We start from the raw sequence: 20,307 nt of genomic DNA, 5'->3' as shown, positions 1-20,307 counted from the left end.
GTTTGTTCCCTTTATACTATGTTAAATGCAGTGTTGTTGGCCAGCTTAGGTTTCAACAACAAGTTATAATCAAGAAGTTGTTTAGAAACGTGTTAAAACGCATTCGTGTAGTCAAAAACATATTTTATAACTTACTGTAGTCTGGTTTTGCCAACAACTAGGCTTAAGATGAATGCTGTTGATGAAATTTGTCCGAAGTAAAAAATGTGCTGAGTAATTAAGAGCTGTCACAAATTAAAACTAGATTCACACTTCTATATTTTTAGAAAATTACTCCTGCAACTTGTGCTTCGACCTTGCAGAGATTACTCCAAGTGAAATACACAAGAAAATCTCCACATGACACAGGCATCTGACAAAGAGCCTTGATCTCTATTATAAGATTAACGTTTACCTTCCCCAGTTGCCAAACTAGGCAAATGTTCGAAAAGTATTTTTGATTTTTTTTTTACTCCTTTTTATAATGTAATAATAGTTTATCATGGAATCTTTACATGTTGAGCACGTGGTCTTTAAGCCAGTTTTTAAAAGTGTTTCTGCATTGGTGAACAGTGCTGTTGAACCCCTTTTGAAAGCACGTCACCCCGCAACAGGGCGGATCTGACACTCTTTCCCCAAACTACCTCATATGATATTTTGATACTTGAACCTTCTCATGCAATATACAAGTCAAAACAATCCGTCAAGTACCTGCGACTTTCTACCATTGTAAGTTAACATCACTTTGGTTTTCTTGGCCAGGAAAAAGTTGTGACATCTTTTTACGAGGAAGCAAAAGTAACAATTTGCTGCAAAGTTGAAATGACGAGACTCCTCAAGAGTGAGCCAAACGCCCATGCGAAACTTGGCGTCATCTTGTTGGAGCTTACAATGTTAAATTGACTTCCTGGTGACGTCAACACAGTCTGCATAAATAGTTGTTTCAAAATTGTGCAAAAAATAACGCTTTTCAATTTGTTCAATTCAGGTTTAGTGCAGGATTGAAATAGAGTTTTGTGACTGGTCACTAACTCACAGTGGTCATATGTTGAATAGCGCTACGCGGTTGGAACAAGTCAACAGATGTTTCAGATCAGATGTAGAAAAATTAAAATATTCCTGTATTTTCAAATGTGCAAAGTTAAACTTTAAAAGTGTTATGTGTTACTCAGCATCTTTGAAGGTTTGGAGATTTCATAAGAGGAGTTTTCCAACGACCTGTCTCTAATTGCAGTAGAGAAACGTCCACGTCAAATAAAGGCCAGATAAGAACGACCCTAAGATTATACTCCATGCTGGCCCTGCCCTCAAGCTCTTATTACGTAGATTTATTTTTTCCTTCTGGCATCACCTCAAAATCCCAAACATTTGGAAAGGAGATTCAGTGGTTGCGATACCTAACTCTCACAAGCCACCAAAAGACCCAAGAAGCTATTATCCGATAGCAGTGTCCGCCCCTATAGCTCTATTGGCTTAGCGCCTAACTCCACAAACAAAAAATCTGCAAGATCAAGTGGCGCTGGTTCGCCACTCAGGATGTGCGCTTAAGCAGCGCATTTCAGGACTCCTCTCCTTTCAGCGGCACCTGATTAATGGAATAATTCACCGACGACAACACTTCAACAAGCAGAGACTTCTCTTTATCAATCTCGATGACTGGGCATGCGTTAGTGGTTCAAAGCCTCTACAAGTATGTGAAACTGCCAGGATTAAGCTCTCAAAAAAGCTTTGTCAGTCCTAGGATAAAGTTTTCAACAATCAATCAATAATCTCTGCGTTTCTTTCATAATTCTCAAACGCCTGTTTGCGCCCGTGGCATCTCGATCACTAGTGGGCTCTTTCCGAGACATCCAGGTAGATTTCGACCAGAAAAATCCACTCTAGACCAGATCACTCCTCTCTCTCTGTAGGTATCATGGCTGATACAGCCCTCGATGTACAATGATGTTCCAGTTTGATCGATCTCGTGCGTCTTGCCAAATTTTAGTAGGGTTCTTGGTATGTGGTTGAAAATTGTGCAAAAATGTAAATCTTTTAGCTCCTCTTGACCGTTTTCCTAGTATACCCCTAGTGACCTAGATCACCCCTAGTGAACCTAGATCACCCCTACTGGCCCAGAATATCGAAGACTGCTGTATAGCTGAAAAGAAGGCTGGCCTTGTCTTTCTAGATCCTATAGCTGTCTACGATGCTGTATGGCAACGCGGCCTCACTTGCGAGCTGTTTCGCCTGCTTCCAGACAGACATAATATTATACACCAAGTACAAAAAATATAGAAATCTGCTTACTCATGTGAAAGAGAAATCGAAGTCTAATTATTATAAAACCTCAATAAACAAAGAAAGAAACAACTCTAGCAACACATGGAAAATAATAAATGAAATTACTGGCCGTACAAACAAAAAACATAATATACAATACGCAACCAACTTTTCATTAAGTAATGGTCATGAAGTTACAACCGACCCGGTGCAAATAAGTAATACATTTAACACATATTTTACTCAAGTGGGACCTTCACTTGCAGCCAAAGTTCCAAAAACCACTTCTAATCCATTGTCCCTGATGAGAGGCAGACTTCTCAATTCCCTGCACCTAGCAAATACTGATGAAATGGAAATTTTAAGCATTGTCAACAGCTTAGATAACAAAAAAGCAACTGGTCCAGATGGCATCACTATTAAAACAATAAAAAGATTGAAGTATGTCATAAGCCCAATCTTAGCTTCTATAATAAATGAATCTATGACAATTGGTAAATTCCCTGATAGCTATAAAATTGCAAGGGTGATACCCCTTCATAAAGGGGGAGTAAAAAACAAAGTTAATCAATTCAGGCCTATTTCCATCTTAACATGTTTCTCCAAAATCTTTGAAAAAATCATTCATAAAAGGTTAGTAAATTTTTTTGAAAAATTCAATGTTTTGTCCCAACAACAGTTTGGTTTCAGAGGTGGACATTCAACCACATTAGCTGCTACGGATATTTATGAACAATTACTACAAAATTGCGATGATGGTTTTACTACATGTAGTATCTTTATTGACCTTGCCAAAGCATTTGACACTGTTGACCATGAAATCCTTTTAAAGAAACTGGATTATTATGGCATTAGAGGAAATGCCTATAATTTATTAAAGTCTTACTTAAATCACCGTTACCAGTTTGTGCAGATTGGTACTACAAATTCTAAATATGAAGAAATCAAATGTGGTGTACCCCAAGGCTCAGTTCTTGGTCCACTGTTGTTCATTATCTACATTAATGACCTTAATTACGCTTCTGAATTTGAGACTCGTTTGTTTGCTGATGATACACTACTATGTATTAAGGATAAAAGCCCTACTAGATTGCAAGAAAAAGTGAATTCTAACCTCCTAATGATTCAAAACTGGATGCATACAAACAAGTTAACAATTAATGTAAGCAAAACCAAATACATGTTGTTTGGGTCAAAGTTTGTTCGAAAAAATTTAAATCTAGAAATAAATTTTCAAAATACCAGTTTGCAACGCACAAACACCTACAAATACTTAGGAATAACATTTGATGAGTCGTTATCATGGAAACAGCACATCAATATAATCTCAACAAAACTTTCTCAAAGCTGTGGTGCTCTATATCGATTAAGAAAGTGCGTAAATTCCCAGACATTAAAAGCAGTTTACTATGCTCTAGTTCACTCCCACCTAATGTATGGTATCATCTGTTGGGGTCGTGCTTCTAAAACGGAACTGTATCCTTTAAATCTGGTACACAATCGCATAATTCGCTGTTTAAACTTCACCAAGATTAAGGACAGAATTCCCACCAAATCTCTGTTCAATAAAAGCAACTTGCTACAAGTCGAAGACATGTTTTTAATAGAAGTATGTAAGTTTGTTTATAAAAGCAATAAAGGACATCTACCAGCAATTTTTTCTGAGTACTTTCGTCCTTGTAATGAAACTCATAACTATAATACCAGAGGTGCTAAGAAAGATATACTTTTTAAACCAAGAATGCATACAAAGCTTGGTCAACGCTCAATTAAATTTCTTGGAACAAACACTTGGAACAAATTACCGGAACAGCTAAGAAAAATTCAAACAATTAGTATGTTTTCTAAAAAATTAAAACTGCACTTAATGTCTGGGTATAAATTAAGTAACTGATATAGTGCCATCAAACTGTTTTTACTTATTCTCACCGTATCTCGCTAATTACTGTATATTCGCTTTTTCCTTACCAGTATCCTATGCTGTGTTGTATGTATAGCCTATGCCATTTTGTATTTCTGCATCGCTTCTTGTATTCCTGTTTTATATTGTACTGTTAAATTTCGTGTGTGTATTGTTTTTTATTTTGTAATGTATACAATATATATTTGTGTTCAACTCCGACACCGTTCCATGTCAAATAAGCTATGACACCACACGGGTGTGGCAGACTTGATGACCAGTTCGGTCCTTCTGCCACTCCCATCATCGTCAGCAAACATTAAAACAACCTAGTTCACATTGTAATCTTGTATTGTTTTTTCCACATGTGCTGTTGATGCAAATAAAAAGAACTTCTCACTTCTATATATGTATCTACTTTACGTGGATCCCTTGTGGACTTTACGCCCATTTAAGGTTGAAAAGTGTCGCAACCCCCCCCCCCCCCTTTTTTATTTAGACATGATATAGTCCATAATATTGTGGAGCTTGTCAGAAATAGTAACTTCAGTCTCACCATCGGTGACGGTATAACTCACTGCGAGGTAGACTGCACGCTTTAGTACCGTGTCTTACAGGAATCAGTCTTGGTTCCATGTTTGTTAAACATCGAAACGCACGGCCTACCGAGCACAGTCTTGTTGAAATGCCAAGTTGAGCTTTGTTATGGTTAGGCCTATAGCATGTAGATAAATTTCAACAAGTTAATTAGTTCAAACTGTTGCGCATAGTTATTTTTGTTTAAAATATTCTGAAAATTTAAGAAAGAAAACTCGCAGACAATTTCTTTGTGCTCGCCATTCAATTTCTAGAATTTCGATACACAGTCTATACCGTCCGTAACATGAAAACTGTAGGCTTCCTTCAATAACATGTTTTATTATTTTTTGTTTAAATCGAAACTATCCAATCACCTTACTTAGAAAGATTGTTTTGAAATTTACTTGTTTGTTCACCTGGACGTCACAATGCTGATTAAAATCATCATTCTTGTATGTGCAGGTAAGAATAAAATAAAGTGGCTTCCAACATGTGCTTTTCCATATGGCCACCACAGCCGTGTGCTCGCTAAATTCATTTACTGATTTGCAGAGATGTACGTATACGTCGCAAATTCTACGCCGTAGACTCGCGGCGTAGACTTTTTGTTTACGCTAACGCTTACGGCTACGTTTTTTTGGATAGTTGTCGCTTGAGGCTACGCCGTAAAGTTTTCGCGGTTTTTTAACGTTTAGCGTCAACGCATACTTTTTAATGTCTTAGCTGTAAAGTTTTCGCAGTTTTTTTTTATCATACTGCGAAATGTTTTTTTCGCTACAACACGCCGATACCTTCCAGCGTTGCAGTTGAAAGAATGTGTTCAATGGGCAAAGACATATTGCAACCAAAACGCAGCAAAATGTCAGATGAACACTTTCAGATGCTTGTGTAGCCTATCTTCGTGGAAATTCAAAACAAAACTTGTTTGTTTCGAGTGGTTTATACCGTGTGAATGTTTGGCACCTAGCAAACAAAATGAGTTTACGGTAGTGTATGCGCTGACGCCGCCAACTTTTTTACAAGTTACGTTGACGCATAAGGCGTATGGTTTTTCGAACGTTTACGTTTACGCTGACGGCGTCAATATTTTTTGTATACGCGTACATCACTGCTGATTTGCATGTGCCTACTCCAATGTATAATGTTGTTCCGGCGGGTCGATTGCCCTCTTGATATGTAATTGTGCTGCCGTTGAACTTGAATCTGAGTTGTTTCTTTGCTCTCCGTGACGTGGCCTGCTTACAGACCCGGATGCTTCATTCTTAATTGTCACTTCTGCCACGTGCCGGGAGTTGTTGTATGTGGAGAGACCATATACCTTATGTTAGAATGCAGTATTGGTAAAACAAGCGAGAGATGATGCCAGGACGCCTTTACGAGATGTGTAGGCTACTTTGAATTTGAGTTTAACCGTTTTGACGTTCATAAGTGTGTACAAAAAAATCAGGTTTTTATCTCCATTTCAAGCTCAATAAATCAAATCAAATAAACGATTGCAAGTTATGATTGTGACAGGAAGAAAAAAGGATTGTAGACAAGCATTGAGCTCCAACTCTTGTAACCAAGTGTAGTCTACATAATTATGAAAGTACCATCAATTCAATCTCTAAGAGTTGTATACAACAATAGTGCATCATTCAAAAAATAAAGAAAATCAAGTGATTAAGCAGCTTACTTCAAAGATCAATTTTTCTCCTGATGGCAGACACTGATCTGCAGAGTAAAATTATCGATTACTGATCCACAGATCAACTTTGCGCTAACAACTTTGCGACTAATTAGATGACAAACTTAATTGGGAGCTTAAAACTTTTCCCATTGGTGAATCTTACCGTAACGGATCTTAAAATCTCATTAACTGTTGCATTGAAAAATTGACCGAGAAGTTTGTGTTCGTAGAAAACTTGCACAATCAGAATCATTGGTGCAATCTGTCTTGTTTGCTGAGACGAATTTATGTGACGAAAGTTTAGACATCATCAAAGTGGAAAGATAATGTTTTGAACTTAATTAATTGCAGTTTTGAACCATGGCATAGACAACCAAAACAAATTAACCTTAGCGGGTTTAACATAATGCATTACATAAGTTAGAAAACAAAATATCTAACATAATGACTCAAACGTTTTCGACACGTAGCCTACATGTGTCCTCATCAGGAATTAAATCTGCAATATACATAAACTGAAAAATCGTAAAATAAATTTGACTTTGCACTATGTCTGTACAACGACACTCTGGACTGAAAAGCACAAACTGAACAAATGATACAAGAATGGTCAGGAGTAAATTATACGGTGGGAAAGAGGTCAAATGAGGTGTAAACTACAGGCATTGGACAAACAATTAAAACACACACAAAAGGAACGATGAACCACAGGCGAAAAACTGCTGGTTGAGAGATGGATTGTTACGTTTGATTCTTAAGGCTTCCATAATCTTAGTCTGAAAATCAGATCTGCCTTGAGAGCTGATTTTAAATTGGTCGATCAAGACATTGCCAGTGCACGTTTCACAAGAGGTGATGTGCTCTTTAATTGCACTTTTGGTTGTTAGGTTTGGGTTTAAGTGCTTCCCGGCCCTTGTCAACAAATGTCTGGTTGACATACCAATGTAGGCTATGTCTGGTTTGCGTCACCCAAACAGAATCAAGCGTAACAATCCATCTCTCAACCGGCAGTTATTCGCCTGTGGCTCATCGTTCCTTTTGTGTGTGTGTTCTAATTGTTTGTCTAATGCCTGTAGTTACACTTCATGTGATCTGTTTCCCACCGTATAATTTACTCGTAATCATTCTTGTATCATTTGTTCAGTTTGTGCTTTTCAGTCGAGAGTGTCGTTACAATTAGGCTATATAGTGCAAAGTCAAATTTATCTTACGATTTTTCATTTTATGTATATTGCAGCAAATTTAATTCCTGATGAGGACACACGTACGTGTCGAAAACGTTTGAGTCATTATGTTATATATATTTTTTTGTGTAATACATCATGTTAACCCCGCTAAGGTTACTTAGTTTTGCTTGTTTAAAGTAGAAAGAATAGAAGTGAAACGCATTGAAATCTCGATTGGCCAAAATTCCATTCATCCATGTCCAACTATTTAGTTGGATTTTCTGGCAATCATTCGTTTACCACTTACCAAGCTGAAATAAGCAAAGAAACTGTGAATGCCTCTTGGCCTAACAGTCTACGTACATGATGTGTCATCACACGACTCAGCATAATCTTGACGTTAAAATCTTAAACAAGCTAAGTGTTACATTTTTTTGCGACGCCAGATGCATGTTAGATGTCGTATTTAAATTGGTAGAATGGAAAACTTGGGCGAGAGTTCGCTTTGTTGTATCACATACATATCCAACTGAGTATTCTTATTTTTTAATAAAATGAAATGTGTTAATCTCAATATGGCGTCACTCGGTTCTATATGTCTTTGGTAGCCTATTTGATATAGAAAATAATGTACTTTCTGATTCATCGTAACCTATAGATGCAAAATTTATGTTTCTAATTAGTTGCTGCATGCATGACTTTCAAAATAAAGATAGGCCATTTCTATAGGCCAGAGGTTCTCCGACTGTGCGTCGCGGCGCCCTGGTGATTCGTTTCCATTTTTCAAGGGTGTCAAACAATGATTCCGTTTGGTTTGTAAATTCTATTGCAGTAACAAAATCCTTGCCGATATTATTTCTCTGACATGTGCATTGGAACTCATTACTATCACGAAACTGCAGCAACTGATTATAATTTAACAATCACATAACGCAATTTTAATTCACTTCACAGAGAAGCAAATGAAACACAAAACACACAAGGAGACACAAACAAATAAATAATAATTACTGAAATTCCTATCACTGGGTGCATCGCAAGTCAGCAGACTTTCCAAAGGCGTCGCAACGAAAAACGTTTATGAACCGCTGCTTTTTATTCTAGAAATCTTATAACCTTTACAGCATGGCAGATGTTGATGTTTGGTACACATAGCCTTCCTTCCTTTTCAGGGTTTTGTTTCGAAAACGTTGGATGTCAAAATCTAACAATGGTGAACGATGCATTTCACTTCCAACGATTTCTAGTTAAGTATTATAACCCCGAATATGAGAAGCAATGGCAGTTCAACCAACCCGATAGTGACGTCACCTTCGCCATGTTTTTTCTACACTTCCATTTTACTCGAGAAGGAGACGAAATCACGCTACCTGATAGTAAGTAAAACGTATGAGCCCTAGCGTTGGGAAATCCTCCTGTAGACATATGTTCAGTTCAGTGTGTTTCATTTCTGACCATCACAACGAAAAACAATATACAGTATGCTAAACATAGCAGAGGTCTAGAAAAAGGTAGAAGCGACAAAATGCGGACGTTATTCAGGCCCAGACAGACACATCATCTAAGTTAGTCCAGATCTGGTCAGATCCGTACCCGATTTGGTAAGATCAGGACCAGATAAAGTGGTTGTCTGGGGAGGTCATTTAAAAGTCACGCTAAACCTTCTTACTGCAAAAAAGGCTACCAGTAAATTGCCGTTCGGTAAACTCCATATCGGCCAATAGTGCAACAAATCCATGTTGGCCATTTATTGAAGTAACGTTTATAGGTTCGTTGTGAAGAAAGGGACGTTCTTCCCGGCTATCAGCACAAAGCTGAGCACTCACTAGTACAGCGAGCAGTTGCGATTCGCTAACCATAACGGTGTAGCTTCCACGTTGTGCTTTGTTGAGCGATCTGGGCTCCTTTCCAGGACTAGCGCTAAAGGTGTCTTGAATAGCGATCATCTGCCTGGTTTTGGAGGAATCTTCCTCGTTGGCGGAACGCATTCCTTTCCAACCCACAGGGAAGCAGGGTTACCCCGGGAACAGAGTGCTCTGCGGTTACAAATAACATCGAAGTTCACACTCACCCAGTTCTGCAGAATCAGTGTCGCGACTCGCGACGGTAACGCATGGATTGGAAATTTGATTTGTAGAGGTGTCCATACTGCACTTGCCAGCACCACATTACGACAACTGACGTTGCTGTATTGGTACTGCGTTCAGCAAAGTTGTGTAAAGTAACTATTTTGCTTGATTCTGACAAGTAAAGGTGACTTTGAGTCAAAGAAACAAAAGCAAAATTATCCATGAAAAACGTCTCCCTCTAAAAACCTTTCGAATCTCATTCAATGTGAAACATTAAAAGCATCAATCTAACATTATTAAAACTTTACGTTTTTCTTGTCAGCCTAGGTTCATGCTCTGTAGCCTACTGGCTACTACTAATGTATGCCACAGAGTTCTCGACCCACATTGTTTGTCAGTCAATTTGAAGAAATCTTTGTTGGTGATTTTTCAGTACTTCCAAACTTACCACTAATGGCAGCAAAGGAACAATTTTGCACCATATAACTTTATATCCTTTCAGATCAAACGTTGCCAATACCAGTATCAAGAAGTAGAGGGACAGCAGACTGCTGGAAGTATATTCTTTCAAACAACGTAACATCATGTTGTTTGAATCAAATAGAAAAAACGTATTGCCCTAGAAACAACGTCACCAGCAAAGCGCCAGGAAGAATTTTGCTTTCATTTAATGCTACCAATGGCCAATGTGGAAGATACCTTCGGCCTCGATTGCAATTCACTTCATTATTTGTACCTTGCCCTGTCTGCGATACCCCTGATGGTATGTTTGGATGCATAACTTAAATAAGCCTTTAATATGTACGGCTTTAGTAAACCAAGATTTTTTAGTTTGTCACAAAATTAAATGAAGTTAAATTTGATCAAAAACTTCTCGAATCAAAACGAAATTAATTGACTTTTGGTAGAACGTAATTCACAACGCATAATCCTATTTTGTGCTGCCGGGAAAACAAGAAAACTAGCTTTTGTATTCAGGTTTAAAATTTCAGCTTAGGTTGCTGTTGCAGATGTTTCGTTTCTAAAGTGGTATTTTTTGTATCTTGTTTTGAACTTGAAGCTTCCATGTCCTCTCACAAAATCTTTCCATTTTCGTGTGAACGTTTATTTTTCTGTTTATTTTCAATTTATTGTTAGACAATTGTACTTACATAATCTTGCGTATTTCTTTGTTTCTCTTGTGCGTCTTTGTTTTCACCACACCTTTCTTGATATTATCCTACCTCGTTGTTCCAAAAGAAAAACGAAATTGCATCTTCCTTATAGTTACTTCCCATGTAGACTGCGCTTTTGTGTTTTGATTAGCACAACAATATCACTATCGCATTGAAAAAATTTGTAACAAAAACAATATAATTCAGCTTCTGTATTGGAATAAGCTACAGCTTCTATTACAATCTATTACAATTCTATTACAATCTAGCCTATAAACCTTATCATGGTTTTTAGCTTCTTACAAAATAACTTTTAACTTTAAAACACCAAAATACCTCCTATAGTTCTCATATGGGATATTATCCAACTATATGTTTCACCAAGTAACAACAGCAATGTAAACACCATCATCAATACCATGGTTTTTAGCTGAACCTAAAGTTAAATGTGTTTCATTAATCAAGCTTATTTCAATGCCTGCTTCTTCATTGCTTTCCGCAAGGTCGATGATCCCTTTCTTCACCAGTGACTGAACGCTTTCTTTTCTGACGCCATCACCGAGAAACGTTTGCAATTTGCAAGATGGATCCTTTATTTTTTGATTATTTTATTCGAGATTTTCTTTTCTTTCTAAAAAAAGCTTCAATATTTTTAACCTTTTTATTGGCACAAAATTAAAATGTTTCAACCAATCAAAAGAAATATGTGAAATCAGAAACATCAGAATTTTAGAATTCCTTAAAGAAATCAAAGATCATGTTTTTACAACCTACTTGCCATAAGGATGGAGTGATTTGCTCCCCAATCTCTACTTGGTTGTGTTTTTTCCTTGGGTTGAGTAAATAGTTATTAGAGAGTAAGTGATTGTAATCTCTATGTAACGTATTCTACTTTAGATAAAATAAACATATGCAAGAGATTGAGTTTCGATTTTTGCAGTATGATCGTTGCTTACTTCACAATGTAGGCACAAACTGAAGTTATTTGCTATGAGTATGTTTATTTTCTTCACAATGTAGATATTAACGACATGTTTTAGCCAAATGCTGCGAGTTCGCTGTGGTAATAGCGAATTGCACTAGCTCTCGAAACAACACTCAACAGACAGCAGCCTCAAGCCAAACAAAAGAGCCCCATTAAGCAGTTTTTGTACTTTTGTAACTGTAAGTAAAGTTTCAAAAAGTGAAGCAGGTCCAATTAAAACTGCGTAGAGCAGTGCTTCCCAATCTGGGAATCACAGGATAAGTTGAGAAAAAAAATTATATTTTTTTCGTTGAGAAATTTCTTTTCACCCTCTCGCTTTCAGTTGTAAATTAATTTTTGAAAATGAAATATTCCTACATTATTTACACTGGTATTTGAAAACCGGAGTATAGGCCTATACTAGGTTTGGAAACTCATTGAGTTTAGTGGCTTTTTTGACTTGGGCTACCAATTTTTGATTTAACTTATATAGATTCCAACAATTTGTAAATGTGATTGATTGTTTTACCAAAACTAATTGAAATATTACGATTTTTGCCAAAGCAGAATAGTTCACGGTTTTTTTTGCAGTAAAGCAGCAAATTTTTATAAAGTTTTAAGTTTTTGCCCATTTTTAATTTCTTCACAAATATTTAAGTCAAGTTTTCTGTTCTTTTATCTTAAGGCCTAGGTCTATAGTCTACTCATTATAATAAGATTATATTAAAAATAAGATTTTTAAACACTTATTTAAAAAAAGATCTGCGTAAAAGTTGCATTTTCATTTGGCACTGAATGGTTTGTACTGAAATGAAAAAGAAAAAACAAATAAAAAACCTTTAAATATTTCTGAATCGTTTTATTAGTTTCTGCAGTAGAAGGAAATACAGCAGTAACGACGACGGTCAAAAACGACAATCCAATTGCTGTTGTTGTTGCTGGTGTCTTGGCTTTCATCGTCGTTATTTTCGGAATTACAATCATTTTTCTTGTCTTAAAGAAAAGGTAAATCCGTAGCTTACTTTGATAAGGTACAAATCTACTCACTGTGATACTTGATAACTTAGCCATTCTAGATTGGACAACAAAAACTAGAATGATCGATAAACGTATGAGAGGTTTTGGATGTAAACAATTAACATTTTGTTTATATTACTATTCCTAGCTTAGTTGGTTGGTTAGTTATTATTTTCGTAATCAAAAAATTGACTGTTGGAAATGAAATTAGCATAACTCACATTGAATATATGTCTGATAAATAAGTATGTTAAAATTTATATGTCTGAAATATATACAATATATGTCTGATATATATATAATGTATGTAAAAACAATGAAAACTATCAATACTACAAAAAAGTGCTCAATGCTAAGCAAAAAAGCAAAGCAGAGCAAATTAAATCAAATATAGTTATTACTATCTGAAGCCTTTACAAATTGTTTCACCTAACGGATCATCAGAAGGTCTTATTCAAATAGAATCTATTTGAATAAGACCTATTATGGATTCATAATAGGTCTTAATATTCATAATATTATTGAATAAGACCTATTATGGATTCTATTTGAATAAGACCTTCTGATGATCCGTTAGGTGAAACAATTTGTAAAGGCTTCAGATAGTAATAACTATATTTGATATAATGTATGTAATATATGTCTGATAAATAAGTAAAAAAATACTTAACTTCTAAACAATTTGTGATGTAAAACATACCCAGAAATGATTTTTCGACTGATTGACAATATGAAAGAAGTAAAAGTTATGGCGGTTTAAATATATCAAAGTTACCAAAAGTTTTACGCTTTGTGTTATGCTGTTCTGTTAGTTGAGTCACAAGAAAATTTTCCAATAGACAGTATTAGTTCAATTGGTAACGTATTTAATTGGAAAATGAAAGCTAAAAAGGTTGAGTTCAATGCTAAAAATACTAAAATGAAAATGCTATAACTAAGAATTTTACAAAGTTGGTTATTGATGAAAAGGAAACTAAACTTTTAAAATAATTTATAACATCTAGTGGAAACAAACTTGGGCATTTTTGCAAAAATAAAGATCATTACAATTTATATTTTAGAAAAGCAGACAACGCAAATGCTCAAGATTTATGCTCTTCTGACCACCATGGTAACAACATGAGATACGTCGGGACAGACATACAACCTCCTTCTAATGACGTCACATATGTCAATGCGGAAAAACAACAGATATCTGACAATCCTGATGCAATTTACCATGTTATTGCAAACTAGCAAGTTGCCAACAACATTCTGTATCAATCATGAAAAGCTTAGTGCCTATTTGAACAATTTTAGTAAAACCTGAGTGTAATCAAGCTGACAAAAAGCTTTTTTTTGTAAAAATCTTAACATCAATTTCCAACAGCCCGGTTCACATCAAGGTTGACGATTTATGTTATAACCTGTATACTAGATAGAGTGACAGAGTCATAACTTGTGTCAGTATGATTCTATTTAGCAATATGTTGATAAATGTGTTTGAGAACTGTTGACAGAGTCTACGCGGTAGCCTATTGATACCGAACATCCTGTGATGGTCAAAGAGTAGAAATAGATGTTTCCCTTTCTGGATTTGCAGTGTTTTTTTGTTGGTTCCTTATTATTCGCACTACCGAAAGAAAAATACTGAATTACGGTTTATTCAAAAACAAAAATCGCAGAACTCTCGGAATGTTGTGAAGGATACAAATATGTAGTTAGTCTGTTTAGTCGTGACATCACAACATTATGTTTTTGCAACGTCATTTTTTTCATTTGCTCAATCATGCTTTTTCGGTTAGCCGGGTGGTGTAAAATCTGGTATGACGTTCATAAGGGTGCCACTTCAACACCGGTTAAGGTATGGAGCTGTGTCTGGCAGGACGCTTAATGGTTCACTTAACGGCAGACACAAAGGTTTGCTTCCTTACCTTTTCGTCAACCCAACTTTAATCTTGAACCACCTGGATTGTGCCTAGATGCGAAGAAAACGTCATAGCCTACTGTGCACTACAGTATTTTGGTTGAAAATCACCAATTCGTCAATTACAAAGACTTTATACTGACAAAGAATGTGGAACAACAAACTGGTACATCAAAACACACAATCGATTGGATTGGCAAAAAAGGGAGAGGCCTTTGGTCAACAGTGGGCTTCCACCGTTTTGGTTTCTGGCGTATAAGATGGTAGCATCCCCTTTATATCATCCAGGCACTGCAAGTCATTGGACTGTGTTGCTTTCAAGCGCTATGAGATTGGCATTCCCATCTCGACGCCAGTTGATAGCACAGAGTGTGTTGGTCTTTCCTAATAGGAAATTGGGCTGTTTGAAGCAAATGCATTTTACTTTTGTCTAAGTTTTAGTTTGTTGCACTTCTAGTAGACTACTCGACTACGCCTCTGTACGACTGTAATGACATTGTTTGCTTCGCGGGGCGCTGAAAGCAGACATAGATAAGAAAAATCCATTATTTTTAACATTAGACTACTTTTTGTAACCGTTTTTTTTTTTTTAAAAGAGCGCCTTCTCATCACATATAAAAAAAAACATCATAATAGAGAGCTTCCTTTTAAAGTAGATGTTGATTGTTAGTGACAAGTGGCAAAGTGCATGACCTCACAGAGGTTGAAGTTGTACTGAAATGCTATCGATTCTTGCCATATTGTAATGCTCAAAAGTCTAGAGAAAAAGACCTGTCAGGAAAACTCTCGTTGCAAATGCTAATAAACAACATACGTGAAAGAGGAAGCAAAAACAATACAAGTCTCAAATCATAGCTGCAGACTGAATCGTTTCTAATAGCTTTGCCTAATGTATTTTGCTGTGTTCTGCTTTTAGCACCTAAAAATGTCATTACTCCGGAATTTAAATTGTTCTCTTGATGACTTTCTTGAGGCCATTAATGTAATTTTGTAAACAAAAGCATAAAATATTTGTAAAACCCAGGTGCTCTGCTTACTGCCCACCAAAGTTCATGCAGAAGCTTAGAAACTATTGCGTAAAACGAATAAACCAAAGAAACCCTAAGATAAAAATAGAAGTGTACAAAAGTGTGCCACTATAGTTGAAAGTTAAACCTTATGAAAGATATGGAGTGGGTAGAATTACAGAAAGGATTATCACGTCGGTGTGCACAATGCAGGAACGATATGGATCAAATTCAGATTTTACAAACTTTTCTGAAGAGAATGCAGAATAGAATAGCATGTTATAGCTACAATAAATAAAAATCATCGATTAAAAGAGTACCTTTCAATTTCGATACTGGGTGACTATAATCTTCAAATTAGAAAGGAAATATAAAAAAATAAATTCAAAGGAATATGTTGACAATAACTCATTGATTGCAATACTCGATGGTCTTCTTCAACAAATTGATCATGCTTGATTAGCTGTGATTTCCCGTATGAACTGCCTCCATTTTGTTCTGTCTTTTGTTTTTATTAGTGTTTCCGGCATGCTTTTTATTCTTGTAATTTGCTTGATATTTTCCAAATAATTCATTTTTTGTCTTCCTTTTGTTCGTTTACCTTGCACCATCCCACTCAACATTGAATTTTCCAACGAGTTGCTTCTTGCTATGTGTCCAAAATATCTCAATTTTCTGAGGTTAATGTTGTTAATCAGACTCCATTTATCGTTTATTTGTTGGGAAACAAATTCATTTATTTTTTTTTTCCATCCAGCTGATGCGTAATAGTCTTCTGTGACACCACATTTCAAAACTTTTTAACTTTTTATTGTCACATTTTTTGCATGTCCAAATTTGACATGGGTATGTGGCAATTGGGAAAATGAAAGTTTGCAGCAATCTTAATGATAGTTGACAGTTTGTTGGGAACCACCTCAACTACGGCTATTCCCTCATTCTGTCAAACTAACACCCAAAACAAAACATTGCTTTTTCACATTGTTCTGTTTAAATTGCAGTTGAGAAATACCAAATAAAAACGATTGATCATCTCCTTTTGCACGCAACACAGTGACCGCGAAAAAAATTGTGTCCTGAAAAGTTTTTAGAAATACTTTTCCCTCAAATAAGCTTAGCTACTAGCCCATTTTAGATCAATATAACATGAACTTGCTAGTTTTTCTTTGACACACGAAGTGATGCAATCTATTATCCGCCGATCGATGTGTTCAAAAAAAAAATGCAGATTTATTGTTGTAATACCCAGGAGAACAAAATGTCACTTTTTCGTCCAAGCGTTATACACTCATCAACGCTCGGCAGGGCATTGTTCTTTTGTGACGCGTGAAAGCTTAGTTCTAGGGCTAAAACCAAGTTATTAAATGTTTCTCGGCAGCCAATTGTACTGTAGCAGGAATTGACGGCGAAAGACCGTTACCACAAGATATCTCGGTGTTAGCCTACAGTATATCGGTGGTAATAGATAAACACGTGTTTTAGGTTGCATTCATCAGTATAGCTCAAAATATAGTTGATTGGATGGTCTTAATGGCTAGCGTGACCATGAACACTACACCGCTATGGATACTAAATTGCAATTGCTCACTCAACTTTGTGCATGACAGTCAGAAAGAACGCTTCTTTATACGCTGCGTTACCGTACTAAATTTAAATCAGATATGTTACCAACATATAAAACTAATTTCGGAGAAAGCTGGTGTGATGAAAACGAAAAAAGTTGCAGTCAGAATGAATTGTTCTTCAAACCTTAACTTCTATTATGTAGTCTATAATTAACACTTGCAGTACAGTACAGTTAGACAGGACAATAATAAAACTTGCTTCCATTTGGCCTGCAGCAGCTTCTTATTTCCACAAGGAAATGGAAGGGTGTTAAAAAGTTTAAAAGTGGTTATATAGTAAGTTTCTTGATGCTTTGAGAAATGGTATTCAACCGGACCATTTTAGTGTCGATCATATATGTTCATGTTGCATCGGTTCATCACTTGCGCAGTTATGTGTTGCCATCAGTTCATTGGATAAGTTCTTTTACTCAATGGATACTAACCGAAAGACATAGAGATGCATTAGGTTGCACGGGTTTACTGCTCTCATCTAAAAATTGCTACACAATTGAGATTTGTGCATATTGTTCTAATAATTTGTCAGCTATACACAGTTCGGTGATGGCAGTATCTAGTTCCGTCCTTAGATTTAGTCAAAGGTTAACTCCTAAACCCGGCAAGATAAAAAGATAATGCTCATTTTAGAAAATGTCTTTGAAAAAATATATTCATTTCACAATAATAGCAATTTGGTACAAAAGACAGTTTTAAAAATACAGTTTGTTATTGTTTAAACTTGTCTCTATCAGTTACTTTGCCACTGTAATGGCAAGCATAAAAAGTTACCTAACCCTTAACGCTAACCCTATTCCGTTTGCTTTGCAAGTTATTGTTGTGGCGATTGTAGACCTTTTGATCTGATTTCCAGATTGTGAGATTTTTTAGGTTGGCTTGTTAGCCAGTTTGTTTGCTGGCGACAGTCTCATCACCAACTCAGCAAATCATTTCTTTTGCATTGATTCAACGTCAGTGGATGTTTAATCAATGTAAAAAAGCAGTAATATGTCGGTCAGGAAAGTTTTACAGCAGTGTATGTCGCCATCAATTCTTGCTACCATTGGCTGCCGAGAAACAAAACGTATTATTGCTACAAGCTTAAACAGTGACGGCTTAAACAAAATGCACATCAATAACATTTATATCAATCCACAAAAATGCTGCATAATAAGTAGCTTACACTAAAGTGCAAAAACGTGAAATGTTATTTTAAGCTACAGGCTACCTTCAGTATTAAAATAGAATTTTTATTCTACTTCTTTGGTCTTTTAATAAATTGAAAATAAAAGTAAAGGCACAATGACTGGTGAAGTTTAAATCTCGGTGATGGCAGTTTGACAAACGGAAAACAAGGTCTAATGTGTGTGGTAGTCTACCACAGAAGATAAGTTTGAAAAAGTAAAATAAACATTGCTTCAACAAAATAGAATAAGTTGGGTAGCACAGTGATACGAACGTTGAGAAAATATCACAATTGTATAAGAATGTGAAAAAAATCGACTACAGTTTTTGAAAGCAAAAATCCCTTCTGTTATGTAATGTTCAGAATAGATCGATTGATGCTAACAATTTCATCGCAATTCTGATTCCGATGGACTTCAACAAATTCTTGAAAATCAATATCCAGTTGCTATTTCATTTATGAATATTGAATACAATGCTTAAACTCTAAAAAGATTAATCCCAGAGGGTCAACACTCAATGCTTAATGGAATGATATATGGAGAGAAACGAGAAAAGATCAATATAAAAATCGAAAAATTCGATAATTTCATCATAAATTGCAAGTCTTTTGGACAGCAACATTGTCTTACAGCAGTTAGACAATAATTTTAGATAATTTGGCAGCCCTATTCACCAATTCTGTTGCACTAGTTTTGATGGAAAATCTCGAAAATATTAATTGCATTTCCAATTAAAAAAAAAAAAAGGAAAATCAGACTAGTTTTATGAGTCAGAAGAATATTGGTTGGTTTTGAATCTTTATCTTTAGACTGACAAAGCCTTGATTGGTTATTCCTGGTAGTTTCGCATACTTGTAGAGGCTCTTGACGCAGGGCCGGTTACCGAGATTGGCAGAGTGAAGTTTTTCGATTGTTGAAGTGTTGTTGCCGGGGAATTATTCCATTCACTAAGTGCCGCTGAATGGAAAGCAGTCCTGAAATGCGTTGCTCAAGTGCACACCCCGAGAGTCGAACCAGCGTCGCGTGATTTTGAGCCGGGCGCGTAACCACTGAGCTAACGGTAGCTAACGAATAGTACAGAAGCAGGAATGTAACTCATATTATTTGTACATTGAGAGCAAAATTTGCCTCACTCCCCTTTTACTTGCAACATAAGTTGAATTAAACACTTCGCTAAATTTATGCATGGAACTAAATTTTGGCTTAACTAAATTTTGGCTTCTTCTGAATTTAGGTTGATGAAATGCTATTTCGAGCATTTTGACTTTCTCCTAACAGCCGAGGCAGGACGCAAAATGTGAGATACGATAGAGAATCTGGCCAAGGACGTTTTCAACAAATCACAATCTATTTCTACACGATACAAAAAGAGATTTTGATTTTTTTAAGGTTTCATTTTTCAAAGTCTTTTTGCAAATGCAAATAAAACTCAACTGCAAAGTTTTCACGATCGATATTGCCCTTCGGTACCAAAATGCATCAAAAATATTAAGTACTGTGATAACACATTTAAAGTTTGTAATTTTTTATGACAACAACAAAGGTGGGAAAGTAACTAGTCTACTGTTGGTCTTTTCGAACAGTCAAAAACTCTGTATATTCTAGATTTAAGGCCCAGAAAGATTTTGTTCCATCAATATTTCTTCTTTGTTGCCCGAGTGAGGCTGCTATGACCCGATGTCAAGTATCGAACGGACACTCTCCAGGCTATGAGGTAAACGCTCTATCCCATGTACGAAAAAAGTGAAAAGTTGAAGCATTTTACAGCATTGTTGTTTAAAAGCAGCCATTGTTGATATGTACGATTTTAAGATTTTTACGTTTGAAAAACGGATTCTTAGTTTGAA

The sequence above is a fragment of the Aplidium turbinatum genome, chromosome 11 (genome assembly GCF_918807975.1).
Source record: "Aplidium turbinatum chromosome 11, kaAplTurb1.1, whole genome shotgun sequence".
NCBI classification, from domain to species: Eukaryota; Metazoa; Chordata; class Ascidiacea; order Aplousobranchia; family Polyclinidae; genus Aplidium; species Aplidium turbinatum.
This window is presented reverse-complemented; position numbering follows the sequence as displayed.